Source organism: Moschus berezovskii, chromosome 7 (genome assembly GCF_049115385.1).
Source record: "Moschus berezovskii isolate FMDL1 chromosome 7, NW_MosBer_1.0, whole genome shotgun sequence".
NCBI classification, from domain to species: domain Eukaryota; kingdom Metazoa; phylum Chordata; class Mammalia; order Artiodactyla; family Moschidae; genus Moschus; species Moschus berezovskii.
This window is the reverse complement of record NC_142466.1, coordinates 104,286,659-104,304,707: the sequence shown is the minus strand read 5'-3', so window position 1 is coordinate 104,304,707 and position 18,049 is coordinate 104,286,659. Positions and strand designations below refer to the sequence as shown.

General features: G+C 49.6%; 1 long non-coding RNA gene across 1 annotated transcript; it reads right to left on the bottom strand.

Annotated features, from left to right (window-relative positions):
• Window positions 1–297: 297 nt before the first annotated feature.
• On the bottom strand, window positions 298–11,784 carry LOC148777488 (uncharacterized). The gene is made up of 3 exons (XR_016037777.1): window positions 10,976–11,784; window positions 9,960–10,111; window positions 298–910 (listed from the first exon to the last, which is right to left on the bottom strand). It is a non-coding gene; the product is annotated as an uncharacterized LOC148777488 (long non-coding RNA).
• Window positions 11,785–18,049: the final 6,265 nt, after the last annotated feature.

Here is an 18,049-nt window from a genome sequence, read left to right as displayed (position 1 = left end):
TAACGGTGCATGCCTCAACTCTTACTGAGAATTTCGACATGGTGCTGGACCGAGAGTCCAGTGGCAGCCACTGCAAGCAGCCAGCCCTCCCCCAAGCACACACACAGAGGCAGGCAGCAGTGGCCTGCTCCCACAGGTGGCAGCAAGGATGCCCCAGGGCTCCCAATGGGTTCAAAACCCCACCTCCGGGATTTTGAGTTGATCAGAAGAAGGGAAACCAGGAAGTGGGGGACTTCTTTATAAGCAGCCTTGGAATCATTCAATTTGAATTTTTAAAAGAATTCTGACTTTATTTGTAAATCCAGCTATTAGTTATTTGTTCTAGTTTATCTTTCACATTGAAATTGGATTTTTTTTCCGAGTGCATAAATAACATGATGATTTTTAATAATTAGAACTATTCATATAAATATCTGGACCAAAAAAAGTCACCTAAAACCACATATTCTAAGCCAACCACCATTAATGCTGGTGATTAGTTTTCGTGTACCTCTTTACACATTCACATACACACATGTAAATTTTCGTAAATGAGAAGGTATCATTGATTTTTTAATCATCAACCAGCTTCACTGTCATCCCCCAGCCCATCCACGCCCCACTGGTGACCCCTGTTCCCCTTCTGGTGGATGGCCTTCCTCTCCCCCACACCCATGCAATCCTGTACAGTTCGTTATCTGCGGCCGTGCTCTACTGGTCTTTGTTTTAGAAAATGAGATCACCCGTTTCCTTGCATCTTCTGTCTGTCAGCAGCACTCTTGGAAATCCCTGCAGGTCACTGGGAAGGGCTCCAGCTCCTCGTAAATGGCCGCTTACTCTTCTGTGGCAAATTGTGTTAAGTTGGAATGTCTCCCCTCACTTTCTCCAAGGACGTGGATCCTTGCAGAGGTAGAGGAATTCGGAAGATGTGCTGGGAAGACAGTGTGGTACAGGGTGAGCCCAGGAATTGTGGAGAACTGAGGACTAGTTTTCTTAGCTCCAGGTGAGGCTAGACTAGGAAGATTATGGGGAAAGAGCCTTTTAGATAATGATAGTGTCGATGTTGCTGCTGATAGCAATGGCCATCATTTGCATTTATTGATTTTGACTTTCTAACTGATTTTATTGGGTTTTTTTTAAGCTTATTTTTTCAATAATGAATGTCTTTCATGTTTCAAAACATATACAGGGCACACGATGAAAAATCCCCTTCCAGCTCCTGTCTGTTAGTCATCCAGTCCCTCACCCCATCAAAGACCACAGTTGTTGGCTTCTTCTATAGGTACTTTACAAATTAGAAATAATTTTGATTTTCTTTATTCCATCTAATCCTCCACCACGCAAAGCAGTAGGACAAACCCCACCCAGTGTTACAGATGAGGAAGACAAGGCCAAGATTCAGAGACTGAACACTACCCGGCCCAGGATCCCTGTGGGTCAGACCCCAGGTCTACTCGGCTGGCTGTCTGCAGGTTGAGTGAGCTCTCCCCAAGGCTCAGTGAAAGGAAGCCGATCAGAAACCCTTCTCTAGAGCGAAATTTATCACTGTAGCAAGCCTGAATTTTTCTACCCGGAGGCTTTTTCCCCCTTAACACAGAGAGCTGATTCCCTGAGCAGCGGGATGTGGCCGAGCCAAGGGCTGTCCGCCTACGTCCTTGCAGCTGGAGCTCCTGGGAAGGCTGGTGCTTGTGCAGCTGGGCCTCTGCGCCTTCACTCTTCTCTGCCCAGGAACCTACCCCCAGGGCTTCAGGACAGAGGCTGCCTGTTCCTGTGTCTGTTTTGCTATCTCAGCCAGCAAGCCCCTCCCACTGCCCCTTGGTAAAAATCCCCTGATTCTTGGTTGAGAAAGAGCACCTGGGTGCTCCTGGGCATCATCTACCCGGTCCTTACAATGAGCTCGTGAGACAGGCCCGACGGCTCAGAGATGCCAAGCGACTTGCCCGAGATGCCACAGCATGCACGTGGCCCCGCTGGGACTTCAGCTAAGGCTTTCTCCTGCCAGTGCTCATGCCTGGTCTGCCGTACCAGGCCACCTTCTGGATGGCCTGTGCCCTTGGCTTCTGCCTCCAGTGCACAAGCAGGATTATGCAGAGGTCTTAGGCATGGGGATCAGCAGACAGGCCTTGAGGGCTGGCTTTGCACTTGCCAATTCTACCATTTAGGGCATGTTCCTAATTGCTTTAAATTCTGCGCAGCTGAAAAGTTGAGATGCTAAGATTTCACTCTTAAGGCCATGAGAGGTCACAGCACGAAACAAGAACATGAGGCCATGCACACTGCACACTCGTCTCAGGACTGCACTGGATGTGAGGAGTAAAGGCTGTTGATGATGATTTTAAAACTCAGTTATTGGGGAGTTCGGTGACACTCCAGTGGCTAGGACTCCACCCTTCCATTGCAGGGTGGCACAGGTTCAATGCCCACCAAGATCCCACAAGCCACACATCATGGCCAGAAATAAAAAAAATCAAACAAACAACAAAAAAAACCAAACCCTTCCTCATTAGATCCAGTTCTCCTCCCTTGCTCTCAGCCAACAGGTCTAGACTCCCCAGTCTTTGAGCATGGGGCACTGTTCTGCACAGAATGGTTGGAATTTTGAGCTGGGCTTTGCAGGATGACTAGTCAGACAAGCAAGGGAGAGGTTGCCAAGACCAGTAGGTGTGAGAGTGCTGGGTTTTCCAAAAATGACCGCTCTTCCCATGTGTCTAGACCTTGCAGGTGGCCTGAGGGGATGCAAGGAGAGATAAGACTAAAGAGGTAAAGAGGGACCAATGCAGTGAGGGATGGATAATGAAACCAGCTTATGGCTTGGAGGGTCCACGATGGGGGTTAAACCAGACCTCTAAGTCTGAGGCTATTTTAAGCAGGATGGAAAAAAACCCAGAACCTTCTGGGTGCTTCCAGCTGCCCCACAACTGATTGGCAGCAAGAACAATATTTTCGTTGTTGGGTGAACTCATCTGTTTCTCTTCCCAGTTGTAAGTTCCTGATGGATAATTTTGTTTTCCCTAGATTTACCCATCTACCCTTCCCATTGCTAGGATGATTTCACATGAAGATGATCTTTTCTGAATTTGAGAATAGAAACACTTAGGAACATGCAATTATAAAGTCAGAACGGTTTTGATTATTGGTGTGAAAGAAGGATTAGATTAGAATAAGAAAAATCAAAACAGATAGCTGCCTCTTAGCTTGGCCTGTCTGCAACACAGCAAAACAGATCAATAAGTTTCTTACGTTTTAAAAAACCAGGGGAGAAAAATTCTCTGAAGTTTATAATGAACAAGAAGTGATACAAGGACTTCCCTGGTGGTGCAGTAGTTAAGATTCCATGCTTCCAATGCATTGGTCATGGTTTTGATCCCTGATAGGGCTTCCCTGGTGGCTCAGATGGTAAAGAATCTGCCTGCAAGGCAGGAGAGCCAGGTTTGATTTTTGGGTCAGGAAGATCCCCTGGAGAAGGGAACAGCTACCCACTCCAGTATTCTTGCCTGGAGAATGCCATGGGCTACAGTCCATGGGGTCACAAAGAATCGGACATGACTGAGCGACTAACAGTTTCTCGGGGAATTAAGATCCACATGCTGTGTGGTGTGGCAAAAACAACAACAACAAGGGATGGTACACAGAAAAGAATAGCCTGGTACCTATAATTTCTAATTGTATGTTTATGACATGCACCAGCACTTACTTTGTTTGACAGGCCGTCTTTATTTTATCTTTACAGACATGAACATATTTCTAAGCATAACCTAGTTTCCCCAGGCCTCGCCAAACTGTGGGTAGTCTTGGGGTTACACAGTTATTGAATAGTAATAACTATTACTAGTTATACAGTTATTGAATAGTAATAACTCAATTTTTTCAGTTTATACCAGTAATAAACAAAATAATGCACCCCCTCCCCCGAACCCAGATGTTCACATCCTAATCACCAGATACTGTGAATGTTAGTCATATGGCAAAGGGGGTTAAGGATGCTGATCAGCTGACTTTAGGATAAGAAGCTAATCCAGGCAGGCCCAGTGTAATCAGAAGGTTCAGATAAGAGGGAGACATGAGCGTCAGTTGAAGGAATAGATCTGACGATGGAAGCAGAACCCTGAGTGATGTGGCCACAAGCCAAAGAATGTGGGCAGCCTATAGCAGATGGAAAAGGCAAGGGAAACAGATTCTCCCTTGGCACCTCCAGAGAGAAACACAGCCCTGCCAACACCTTGATCTGAGCCCTGTGAGACCCTCGGACCTCCAGAACTGTAGGATAATAAATCTGTTTTGTTTCAAGCTGCTAATCTTGTGGGGATCTGTTGCAACTGAAATGGGAAACTAATCTAATACCTTTGCTTGCTGACCCAGGAGCTGAGCCCTCTCCACCCACCCCAAGTCTCACTGTTTATTCTGGATAGGCATCCCCGGCTGACTCATGAGAACTCGTAAACACAGCCCCCACATCCTTCCACTCCAGCTCCTTCGGTGACATGTGATGTCTCTGTTACCTTTGGGCCATGCTACCCACTGCTGCAGGTGTCCACCGAGAGCACCCAGGCCCATCGCCAGGGATCCTTGCAGGACACAGAGCATCGGGTGCTTACACTTCCAAAGCGACATTCTGTCCCTGCAGCCCTCGGCCCTTCAAACTCCCTTCAAGCTGCCCAAGAAGGAGCTGAGAGAATCCTCTTTCCCACAGTCCATCTTTTTCACCCAGGCATCTGGTCTCACGGAGTGTAGCCCATGTCCCTGTGCAATACCATTCGCTGGCAGCTCCAGGCTCTCAGGGGGTGGTCTCCGGGGAAGGGCCGGGATCTAGAGCATCCCACCTCAGCCATCTGTTCTGTCAAGGCCCTCCCAGGCTGTCACTGCCACCTACCCGGTGCCTTCAGCCAGATCCCCTCCCCCTACACACAGACTTTCCGCACACAAGCCCACTCTCGCCGGATGTACGCAGGTGTATATTCATTCCTGCTAAGGCCACAGAGATCCCCTTCCTCGACCACAGGAGAGTTCCAGTTTTATTTCCGCACCTGCACCTTAACTCCTGCTTCTACAATCCTGAGGTCCTCCGCAGTGAACTGGGCCACCACAGTGGTTTTTCAGGACCTCCCAGGGACACGGGGACCCAATCGTCCCTTTTCCACCTGCAGCAGCTGGGACACCCAGCAGAGAGGCCAGGTGTGTGCCCTCACAGACTCATTTGCCAAGGCAGCTTCTCTGGGAGTGAAATGTGGATGTGGCAGGAAGTAAACACTATTGTGGACACCCCCCACCCCACCCCATCACTAACAGAGCTTGCCCTCACCCCCTGACGGCCAGTGAGAGTGGGCAGGGGTGACCCCTGCTGCCCCAGCCCCGGCCTCTCTGGAGGACCCCAGGTGGCCGCCCCCAGCTGACAAAGCAGTGTGGGAGAGAGGGGAGAGGAAGGGGTTTCCTGCGAGCTGGGCCAGGACCCGCCAATCAGACCCTGTCTCGGCAGCTGAGTCTCTCGTGGAGCTCATTTGCATAATTTGGTTCAATATTTACCGAGCCAACCTCATTTTCTGGGCTGTCTCCACGGCCGACAGCTGGGAAGGCTGCAATTACGGCATTACAGGCGCACAGGGAAGCCGCCGTGAGCGCTCACCGAGACGCAGCTTCCAAACAAACGCGGCCCCGGGGAGCCTCCGCCGCGGCTACCCCACATCTCTGCAGCTGGAGCTCTGCCTGGGCCGCATCTGCAAGCCCGCTCCACCCAGACCCAGCGACGTTGGCCACGGCGACAACAACCGTTACTTTTTCGTGAAGCTAATCCTAAGAGCGGACCGCGGCTGGGGAAGGTGCAGGCACTGGGCTAGAGTCCCTCCGTGGAATTTCTCACTTTAATCCTCACTGCCGCCCCGGGAGGCAATGAATCAGTGAGGACTGTTTCAGGCCACCGTTCAGACAACATGAGGCTTTGTTAGCCCAGGGGGAGCCCCGCCTTCAGGCATAGCTGGGTTCAAGATGAAGAAGGCATCATCAAGACTCTTTTTCTCCAAGGAACTGCTGACCTCACTCAAGGAGGCTCCGCACTGTGGCAACTCCAGACCTACCCTCAGCCAGTCTAGTGCGCTGGAAGTCTGAGCGCAGCTGCCAGAGTCCCTGAGACTCACTCGGATTGGACAGGCAGGGAAATTTACTTTTCCAGGGAAGCCTTTGGTTCAGAGTGGAACAAAGAGAGGACAGGGAAGGGTCCAGGGCAGACAGGCAAAGGACCGGCATATTGGTCCACAACTCACTGAACCTGACCTGGAATGCAGGTTCCTCTAGGGCAGGGACCCATCATATTTACTCCCCATCACCTAGAAGTGTCTCTAGACATGAGTGGCTCTCAGTAAATATCAACTGATTGAGGTTGACTCCTGTTTCCTGAGGGACTGGAACATATTTGAGGCTTAGACAGCCATTGTGTGGATAAAAATAGCCATTCAAGTTGTACTGCCATGATTAAATGAGAAAATATAAGCAAACATGCCTAAAAATACAGACAACACATAGGGGCTCCATAAAAGAGTATAGACTTCATAGACTCATCCGTTTTTCAGTTGTACTTGGCCGTGGTAATCTGACTCAGATGGACAATGATTTCCTATAGGCTAACTTGCGTCTCCTGATACAATAGTTTTTTAAAATAATAGCACTAGGGTTGGGGGGTGCAGAGAAACAAGTGATGGAGATTAAGAGGCACACACTTTCAGTTACTAAATAAGTGAGTCACGGAGATGAAATGTGGGAACTATAGTCAATAATTATGTGCTAATGTTTTTGTATGGTGACAGATGGCAACAAGATTTATAGTGACCATTTTGAAATGTACAGAAATATCAGATCTCTGTGTTGTGTACCAGGGACTAACATACTGTTGTAGGTCAATGACACTTCAAAAGCAACAAACTCATAGAAAAAGTGATCAGATTCATTGTCACCAGAGGTGGAGGTTGGGGTGGGGGAATTGGATGGAGGCAGCCAAAATGTACAAACTTCCAGCTATAAGATATATGGGTACTGTGATATAATGAACAGCATGATAAATACAGTTAACACTGCTGTAAGTTATATATGAAAGCTGTTAAGATAGTAAATCCTAATAGTTCTCACCACAAAGAAAACAATTTCTTGTCTTTAATTTTATATCTATATGAGATGGTGTTCACTAAACTTATTGTGATAAGCATTTCATGATGTTTATAAGCCAAATCATCATTATGCTATACACCTTAAACTTGTAAGTGCTATATGTCACTTATGTCAGTAAAACTGAAAGAAAAATAATCACACAAGTCATTTTTAGCATGCTTTGCCATTTACAATGCACCTTTACGATAATGATCTCATTTGATTCTCTCTACACATTCCTGTTTAGATCCTGATGAAGGTGAAAGAGGAGAGTGAAAAAGTTGGTTTAAAACTCAATAGTCAAAAACCTTAGGTCATGGCATCTGGTCCCATCACTTCATGGCAAATAGAAGGGGAAGTGGAAGCAGTGACAGACTTTATTTTCTTGGCTCCAAAGTCACTGCGGACAGTGTCTGCATCCATGAAATCAAAAGACGTTTGATCCTTGGAAAGAAAGCTATGGCAAACCTAGACAGCATATTAAAAAGCAAAGACATCACTTTGCCAACAAAGGTCTGTATAGTCAAAGCTACGGTTTTTCCAGTAGTCATGTACAGATGTCAGAGTTGGTCCACAAAGAAGGCTGAGCACCGAAGAACTGATGCTTTCAAATTGTGGTGCTGGAGAAGGACTCTTGAGAGTCCCTTGGACCGCAAGGAGATCAAACCAGTCAACACTAAAGGAAATCAGCCCTGAATGTTCATTGGAAGGACTGATGTTGAAGCTGAAACTCCAATACTTTAGCTACCTGATGCGAAGAGCCAACTCATGGGAAAAGACCCTGATGATGGGAAAGATTGAAGGCAAAAGAAGAGGGTGGCAGGGAGTGAGATGGTTAGATAGCATAACCAACTTCATGGACATGAATTTGAGCAAATGCTGGGTGATCGTGAAGGACAAGGAAGCCTGGCTGCTTACCCCATGGGTTCACAGAGTCTGGACACGACTGAGCGACTGAACAACGACGAACAAAACCTCCATGTGAATCAGACGACAACACCTACTATGTGTTGAGAGTCTGTCCGTGCCAGGCATGGTTCTCGATGCCTGGTTCTAGCTGGAGTGCATTTGTTCATTCCCTTCATCTTCACAAGAGCCCTCTAAAGTGGATGTTACTCTCCCCACATCACCGGTGAGGAAACTGAGGCACAGGGGGTGAAGTGACATGACGATGGTGACACAGCTGATAAACAGCAGATACTCAAACCATCTGCTTCAGCCGTATGTAACCACTAAGCAAGATGCTGTTTTACTGAGTTCCATGAGAAGACTGGACCTGAAATAACACAGTGGCCTCACAAGGAGTAAGCAGCCAGGCTTGGAAGCGAGTGCTAGTAATCTGCACGTTTCCCACTTCCCAGTCAGTAAAGCTGTCTCTTTCCTTCCATAGTACAAAGGTGGGTGCTCAGAGCACCCCAGTTCTCAGGGGGCAGCTGCTGTGGGACTCCAGACCCAGAACAGCCAGCCAGCAGGCACCTGGGAGGTCCGTGAGCTGGCTGAGTGGTGTGGGCAGGAGAACAGGGATCCCCCTACTTAATTCCTTTTTGCTTCACGCCAGACCTCAGGGCCAGGGAGGCTGGCTGCCGGGCAGGTCAGAGAGAGGGGTGTGCTTGCCGGGTGCACCTGGAGCCAAGCCCAAAGCAGCTTTGGGCGCCCCGATAAGGCTCCCACCCCCACACACACCGGAGAGCACCAGGAACCATCTGAGAGGCAAATCCCAACAAGCATCCCACTGAGCTGGTGGGAGTTTTTTCCATTCACTGGCAGAGAGGAGACACTCACCAAGAAAACAGTGAGCTAGTCAGCGCGCGGCACTGCGCCTGCCCACACACACCCGGGTGGCCGGCGGCACCACAAAGCCTCTGTGGGAACAGCAGGCAGGAGGGCCGCCGGGTCAAAAGTTTACACCGCAGAGTCCAGATCTCAGGGATGCTGAATGCAAGGTGGCATTGAGATCTGACCTTGCAGCCGTAAAAGGATATCCGTGGAAATCCGCCTAAAGCCAGTGATTTAATCATTCGTAATGTGCTGATGCCACAGTTGTGAAGAATGTACCGTGGTTGTGTACGGTGTTAACATCAGGGAACACTGAGAGGATAGACGGGAGCTCTCTGAGTGACCATTTTCCGAAAATTTTAAACTATTCCAAAGGATGAACCAGAGGGATGGGATGGGGAGGGAGGTGGGAGGGGGGTTCAAGATGGGGAACACATGTACACCGGGGCAGATTCATGTCCATGTGTGGCAAAACCAATACAATAATGTAAAGTAATTAGCCTCCAATTAAAATAAATTAAAAAATAAATTAATAAAAGAAAAAAGAAAATCTTCTCCAGAAGGACCCTCAACCCCATCGCATGCTCTGCAGCCTAAGTCATTTCTGCTTTTTGTGCCTCGGTTTCTTCACGTGGGCACACAAACACGGGGATAACGATGGCCCCACCCTAGAGTATAAAGAGCACTTAGCCTCACCCGGCCCTGTAAAAACGGAACAAACATGGGCTGTTATGATTATCCACACAGTCTGCCTTCACCCACAAACAACATTTCCAGGACTGCCCCCAGATTCCCCTTCATGGAAGGACTTGCTGCCGAGCTGCAGAGAGCAGCCCTTCCTGGGGGCAGCCACACCTGCTGACCAAGTGATGCGGCAGGGGACTGTGGCTCAGAGGCCCAGGCGCTTGTCAGACGTGGGATAGCTCTGCCCAGCAAGGCTGTTTCCAGGTCTCCCTGCGGACTGGTGGAGGCTTCATCAGGCTGCTTTGCAGTTGCCTCCCTCCTCTGCTGATCCCCAACAAATCTCTTGCCCCCTGAACTCCATTTCGGTGCTTGCTTCCTGGAAACCTTACCTGCGGCAGCTGGTCCCGGGAGTGGTCCAAGAAAGCAGGTAGATTGCCTGAGTCCCCACTCTGCTGGCAAGGAAGAGCCCAGCACTGGTGGAAGGGGAAGCATGGGCCGGCGCCAACATAAGTGGCTCTCGACTGATGAATGGGTCCTGTACCTGTGGGAGGAGTGTGCGGCAGGCCATGAGTGTAACGGGCATGTGAGCCCGGGGGTGGGGTGGCGAGTACATGTAACTTTAAAGACGACAGTATTAGGGCTTCCCCGGTGGTCCAGGAGTTAAGAATCTGCCTGCCGATGCAGGAGACAGGGGTTCGTTCCCTAATCTGGGGAGATCCTACATGCCACGGGACAACGAAGACTGTGTGTTGCGACTATTAAGCCTGTGCTCTAGAGCCAGGGAGCTGCAATTACTGAGTCCTTCGTGCTGCAACTACTGAAGCCCAGGTGCCCTAGAGCCCATGCTCTGCAGGAAGAGTAGCCACTGCAACGAGAAGCCTGCTCACCACCACAAGAGAAAGCCTGCCTGCAACAAGGAGGACCCAGCGCAGCCAGAAATAAACAAACAATATAAAAAACTTAAGGGGCAGAAAAAAAGATGACAGTATTAAGCGGCTATCACTAAGTATAGGTAGATTCCCCCACTGAAAGAGAATGAACAGCTCAGGCCTCCTGGCAGCCAGTGGAAAGGCAGGAATGGAAGCGCTTCTGCAGCTGCACACAAGCTGAGGTGCATCTTCTATCCAGGAGACTGGATGAGTGGCTGAAATTCAAAGACAGTGCACTGCTCCACCAGGGCAAGTCCAGTTAGGCCAGGGTAAAGTCCTGGGATCCCAACCTTTGGGAGAGGGACACCTGCAGAGAGGCCCTGAATGTTTCAAGTCCCCAGACTCCACGGTACCCTCCGAGCCAGAAGCCTGGTCCAGCCCACCCGCTCCACCCAGGGCAGTACATCGGCTCCTTCCTACAAGGCAACACGTGCGCCTCTATCCTTCTGGGATTGCCTTGTGAAAACGATGCTCACATTGCTTTTACTAGTTTTTTTTTCCTCTTGTAACATCCAAAATCTTTTTCCTAACAAGGCCGGATCTGAGGTTAGTTCCTAGAGCCTTAGCTGGTGCATTGGCCTCTGGTGTTCTTGAGCTTCTGGCCCTTGGAGCATTTGTTGGGTTTGGTGTGGCCGCATAGGTTCCAGGGCCCTTGGGAGGACCAGGGAGTGGGAGGGAGCTGCAATCCAGGGGCACGTGGCATCACCTCGGGTGATGGTGAGGACGGCGCCCCTCACCAGCCTCTTCCTGGGGGCGCGGCTGCCCCCCGTGAGGGCGCCAACCTTCAGTGTGGGCGCCTCTGCAGATGCACAGCATCTGTTACAGTGGTCTGTCCTCCCGGCCAGAGAGCCTCGTCTTCTGGATTATTTGCAACTGGGACAGTGGTGGCGAGGTGCTGCCACTCTTGAACAACCTCTAGCACAAGCTGGTTGAAGGTAGAGTTGGTTCCTCTGGGGCAGAAACTGTGTGGCTGGACGAGCTTTTTGGTTCTCCTTGGGCAAAGGTCCACTCCCATGATGGCGTCTCTTGCTCAGCTGCTGCTGCTGCTAAGTCACTTCAGTCGTGTCCGACTCTGTGTGACCCCATAGACGGAAGCCCACCAGGCTCCCCCCGTCCCTGGGATTCTCCAGGCAAGAACACTGGAGTGGGTTGCCATTTCCTTCTCTAACGTGTGAAAGTGAAAAGTGAAAGTGAAGTCGCTCAGTCGTGTCTGACTCAGCGACCCCACGGACTGCAGCCTACCAGGCTCCTCCATCCATGGGATTTTCTAGGCAATAGTACTGGAGTGGCTTGCCATTGCCTTCTCCCTCTTGCTCAGACAGGTCCCTAAAACATCCTTTAATTAGTTTCCACCTTTCTCTTTTACATTTAGGTCTTAGTCAGCTGAAGATGGCTTCCCAGGTGGCACTAGTGGTAAAGAACCTGACTGCCAATGCAGGAGACATGAGAGACCTGGGTTTGATCCCTGGGTTGAGACGATCCCCTGGAGGAGGTCATGGCCACTCACTCCAGTATTCTTGCCTGGAGAATCCCATGGACAGAGGAGCCTGGCAGGCTACAGTCCATGGGGTCACAAAGAGTCTGACACGACTGAAGCAACTGAGCACCCACGCAGCTGAAGACAGGGACACATACATGAAAGATGACTTTATTTTTGTCCAGATAGAAGCCAGTCTCCCCAGCAGCGTTCACTAAAGATTCCATCCTCTGTCCACTGACTTTGGTGTCTTCCCTCACATGTCAAGCTCTCCTTTGTTCTTAGATCTGCTGCAGGATTTCTGGCTTTTCCGTTTGTCTACTTTCTCCTGAGTTACTTCTTAGGCTATGGCTTTGTAATACATCTTATCACTGTTACATGAGGTTGGTGTAAATAATAATTATTACCATTACAGATGAGGGCACTTAAGCTTGGAATATTTGAGTGAGTTGGCCAAGATCACAGGACTAATTAGTGACCAAATCAGGATTCAGACCCATGTTTACTTCCCTGGTGGCTCAGCTGGTAAAGAAACTGCCTGCAATGTGGGAGACCTGGGTATGATCTCTCGGTTGGGAAGATCCCCTGGGGAAGGGAACAGCCACCACTCCAGTATTCTGGCCTGGAGAATTCCATGGCCTCTATAGCCCATGGGGTCACAAAGAGTCAGACATGACTGAGTGACTTTTATTCACTTGCTTTATTTCAAAGACTGGGATCTTTTTACTCCACAAGTCTGTCCTCAGAGTTCCCAGGGGGCAGAAGGGGTTGGTTGGGATGGTATTTTGACTACATTGATTTTATGCTCCCTACCTCAGAGAAGGTCATCTTCCTTCCCAGAAGCAACTGACATTTCCTTTGGCTCCTGGAACCAGAGAGAAGCCACATTATCTGCCATGTCTTCCCCTGGGAGCACCCAGGAAGGCAAAGAGGACCAGTTCCAAGCTGGGGACCCAGAGAAAGCTTCCACTCTAGTGGGCAGTGGGCTTCCGGCTTCCTGTACTGAGGCTGTAAGGACGGGCTGAGAAGCCATATAATTATCTTTATTTCTTTGAAAATAGATCTGACCACAGCTGTCTCCTTTGCTAAAAACAAAATAAATAAATGACCCTCCCCCCCCACCCCCATGAAGACAAAAAACAAAACCTACAGCGGTTCTCCAATGAAGCAATAGGGCGTAGACTTGTTTTTTTCTTTTTGTGTTTCTTTTTAGAAAGATAAATAACTTAAAATATAAAAAGATAATAACTCTATCTTTTTCCATAATAGAATCATACAGATTCTATTATGTGCCTCAAATGTAAAACATCAAAGCGTAGCTTTAGAGGCAACTGGTCTGTTCAGCCTTCTCCTTGAGTCTGGCATACAGTTGTTGTTCAGTAAATACTTATGGCTGCAGGGGCATGTGGCTGAAGAATCCCCGTGGTTACGAGAGGGCCGTCAGTTCGGCTGGAAAGTGACACATCAACTGGGTCAGGGCCAGACAGCAGGGAGCAGAGGGCTTCAGGTGGTGTCACAGGTCAGCCTGGGCTGCCTCCGTCACAGCGCCTAGGAGAAGACTGGAAGCCCCTGTCTGTGTGTGGCTGGGTTTTGAAGGTGAACAGGCTGATTCTTCTAAAGGGAGGGTTTTCTCCACCTCCACCTCACTCCACATACTGGCTGTAACATAAACCTGAAAGAAAAACATAAAAAAAAAAAAAAAAAACCATCTGACTCCAAATCCTAAGAGCTTTCCGTGGGTTCCTCCCTCCGGGCGTGCCACAGGAGGGCAAGGTACACGGGCATCTCAGATGACGGCACTTGCACCGTCTCCTCAACCCCAGGGCCCACATAGACAGAAAATCAGCGTAAAGCGGGACACAAGGGTGGCCTGGAGACAGGTCCCCATCCTCCCTGGGCTACGTTCTGGTTATGTCACCTTCTCTGAGCCTCAGCTTCTCATCTACATGGCAGGATTAAACGAGTCAGTGTAGATAAAGCCTAGTGCTCATGGTCCTGCAGGCTTAGTTCCCTTCTGTCCTTTCCCCTACACAGAGCACCACAGTGTTCCTAGGGGCAACAGAGGGCCACTAGGGGATGGCTTTTCTAGACCAGCATCTCCCCCCCCTGCCCTGAGCTGGATTCCCCACAGAGCCTTCATCTCTTCCAGGACACAGAGATGCTGTTTCCCCCTAACCTTCAGGCTTCATCCCCATCCTCCCACCTGAAACACTGCATAGCACTCCCTCACCACTAGGGGGCATGTCAGGACATGGTGGAGAACCCGTCCTGCCATTTCCCTATCACTCAACTTGGGCTTTCCATGTTAAGTTCCCTCTCCAATGCCAAAGCAGCCTCCCTTCCACCCCAAACCTGTAGCAGGGCTCCAAAGCACAGTTCCTTCCAGTTCCCTTGTAAGTCGTGGGTGCCGAGCTCCTACTGCTGATGATTGACACGGCAAGTTTTGTTTTGGCTTTGACATGATGTCCATAAAGCAAACGTGCAAATGAAGTTATGGTCAGATACGCAGTGAGTGCCCTGCAGGTTCAGAGAGTAGAACAAGTGAGCAGTCCTCTGCTGGCTCCTGGGCAAGAACGCCTTCTCAGAGCTTGTGATACTGGTGCGGGTTTTAAAGGTGGGAAAGGAGTTCAGATGAGAAAGGAATATGGAGAATTTCTAGGCGGAGTGACAAGCACGTGTAAGTGTGTACAGGTGTGGAAAGGCCTGGGTGATGGAGTCGTGTTGCATGTGGTGGAGAGGCAGGGAGATGGGCTGAAGGCGCTTGCTGAAGCAAGCCTGTAAAGGGCACAGAAAGCCAATCAGAGGCGTTCAGCCTTCATTACCCTGAGAGCAGGAAGGGAAGGCATTTGGCAGAGAGAGAGCACACAAGCTCCAGGTATCAGGAGGAAATCTTTCACCAGCGTGCCAGTGACTATCCCATGTAGTGTATTTGGGGTCATTCAACAAGTCTAAAGAGGAAAAACCATCGTCTAACACAGCAGTTCTCAAATTTTCTAGTCTTGGGACCTCTTCACCCTCTTAGAAACTGAGAAACCCAAGAGCTTTTCTTTGTGTTGGTTAGATCTATGTTGGTTCAGTTCAGTTCAGTTCAGCCGCTCAGTCGTGTCCGACTCTTTGCGACCCCATGAATCACAGCACGCCAGGCCTCCCTGTCCATCACCAACTCCTGGAGTTCACTCAAACTCATGTCCATCGAGTCGGTGATGCCATCCAGCCATCTCACTCTCTGTCGTCCCCTTCTCCTCCCACCTCCAATCCTTCCTAGCATCAGACTCTTTGATCTACCAATACTTAATTAGAAGTTAAAATCGAGAAGTTCTAAAAGTTGATTCATTTTTTAAAAAGATTTCTTTTGATGTGGACCACTTTTAAAGTCTTTGTTGAATTTGTTACAATATTGCTTCTATTGTTTATGTTTTGGTTTTTTGGCCACAAGGCAGGTGGGATCCTAACTCCCTGACCACAGATCAAATCCACACCATTCGGCTGCCAGGGAAGTCCCCCAAAGTTAATTCATTTAAAATAAACCTACTACATGTTATTTTTAATCTTTGTGAAAAATAACTTTTTAAGAAATCAGTGACAGGAACGGTGTTACGTTCGATTTTTGCAAACCTCTCCATTACCTGGCTGAGTGGAAGACAGCTGGCTTCCCACAGCTGCTCCCTCATTCCATCTGCTGCTATGTCACACTCCGTGAAACCTCTGGGAAACTCTATGATGTACCTGTGTGTGTGGCAGGGGGAGGGGGCTGAAAATAGCAAGCAGTCAGTGTTGTTATGAAAATGGTTCTGATGTCATAGACGCCGTGAAAGCAGTCTTCAAGCCACATTTTAAGAACTGCTAAGCAAATCATCAGAGGAGCAAATAGCTGTTGAAACAGCAAGGCGGAATTTTTAAAAAAATCACAGGAAGGAAAGAGACTTAATTCAGGAGATAGGAAGAGGTCAGGATGAAAACGAAGCAACAGCACCAAGGGTGACCTGTGTTTACTTCCTGGCTCTGCCACTTAATAACTGCATAGCTTTGGCCTGATTGACACCTCAGTTAAAGTGAGTGAAGTCGCTCAGTCGTGTCCGGCTCTTTGCGACCCCATGGACTGTAGCCCAACAGGCTCCCCCATCCATGGAATTTTCTAGCCAAGAGTACTGGAGTGGGTTGCCATTTCCTTCTCCAGGGGATCTTCACGACCCAGGGATCAAACCCGGGTCTCCCGCATTGCAAGCAGACGCTTCACCACCTGAGCCACCAGGGAATCCCTGAAACCTCAGTTAATCCATCTGTAAACTGGCGATCACACTAGTATAGGTAAAGCAAGCAGCACAGGGTGACACACTTGGACTTGAAAAGGTTAGCCACCTTCTCTTGAGTCCAAAGAGGACTCTGTAAAAACAGCTTTTGTTCAGTAGCTAGGAGATATATATACACACACACATATATAAGCCTGGGGTGGGCTGTTTATGCTTCTGTAACATGGGTTGGATGTGGACTCCAAGCACATGGGTATCTTGAAAACTTCGGTATTATTAGCACAGCTGCTCAACCCAAGGCCACAGTGTACTGTGGCTGTCAAACCGGCAAGCTCAAATTCAGGCAGCATTAATGGAGATATCACGCACAGAACAAGAGAGGTAAGATCTCCTCTAGCAGTTTGCACCGCTTACACCATCCCTCAAGTATTGTGTTCATCAGCATAACGACATCATGTGTGCTGTGTTTAGTTGCTCAGTTATGTCTGATTCTTTGCGGTCCCACAGGCTATATCCTGCCAGGCTCCTCTGTCCATGGGGATTCTCAGGCGAGAATACTGGAGTGGGTTGCCATTCCCTTCTCCAGGGGGATCTTCTCAACCCAGAGATTAAACCCAGGTCTCCCACATTGCAGGCGGATTCTTTAACACTGGCATAACGCCTTCCAAGTGAGGGATTCTTTTTTTCAGCATGCAGGAGACGTGGCCAAAGGGTAAGGGTGGGAGGTGGTCTGGGAGACACAATCACTCTTCTCAAAGACCTGAGAGGTTGGCACACTGACTCAGGGTGACCCCTACTCAGGTTGGCCCTAACTCAGAGCCCCTACTCAGGCCTCCTACCTGGACAGGTAGAGGGGAAGGGGAGCTTGACAATCCTGGAGTGTCTGAAAGGCAGGAAGGCTGAGCTGGCAGTAGTGAGGGCCACATCGCTAGAAGTGTTCAAGGGGAGGCTGGAGATGAGGCATGAAAGGCCCCGTGCTTGGTCCCTGGGTGGCACCCGCAGGCCCGGTCCGGTCTGAGTTCCCATGCCGCTGGCACACTGGAGACAGAGGAAATCTAAAGGACACATGGAGTGTCCCTAGGGATGGGTGAAACGGGCAGTGGGCCTTCTGTCAGGCAATTTTGCTGGGTTCTGTGCCAAACTTGATTCAGAGATGAGTCATAGCTGCCAATTCCTTGGCCTAGAAACTGACAGGAGAAAAGCCAGCATTGCTCAGAAACGGTGTGTAGACATGAAAACCTTATGTGCATATGTTGCCAACGTTTGTGCCACACTGACCAGCTGAATGGGAAGCCTACCAGCCCCCCTGGGAATGCTGAGCGGCTAACAGTGAAGGAGAGAGACCAAGGCACCCGGGATCAAGGAGGCGCACCCAGCACCACTGATAATCCTTCAGCCACTATGCCCTCCAGGCGCCACTCCTCATGTTGCAGAAAGGCAAAAAACTCCCAGCCTCCAGGACAGGCAGTCTGCAACAACATCAGAAAACAATCCTGGCCTTGGGAACGGTGTTCTCCAATCTACTCTCTCCCTTGACCCCTACTAGCAAGCTCTGAGGTGGGCTCTGCTTTAGAGGAAACCTGGACACATGGCTGGCTGGAGTCACAGAGCTGGCATGGGGTGTGAAGACAGAAATCCAGGCCTAACTCCAAGCCCAGATCTTCAGGTCCCTCTGACCTGCCCCAGCCTGAGATTCTCGGGACTGCAGCGGTTGGTCTGCTCTGTTTATGGCTCGGATGCAGACCCATCTGGAATCTGTCAACAGAATCCTGCTGCCCCTACAACCAGCCTGCTGACTGTTATGTGTCAGGTCTTCAGAATCT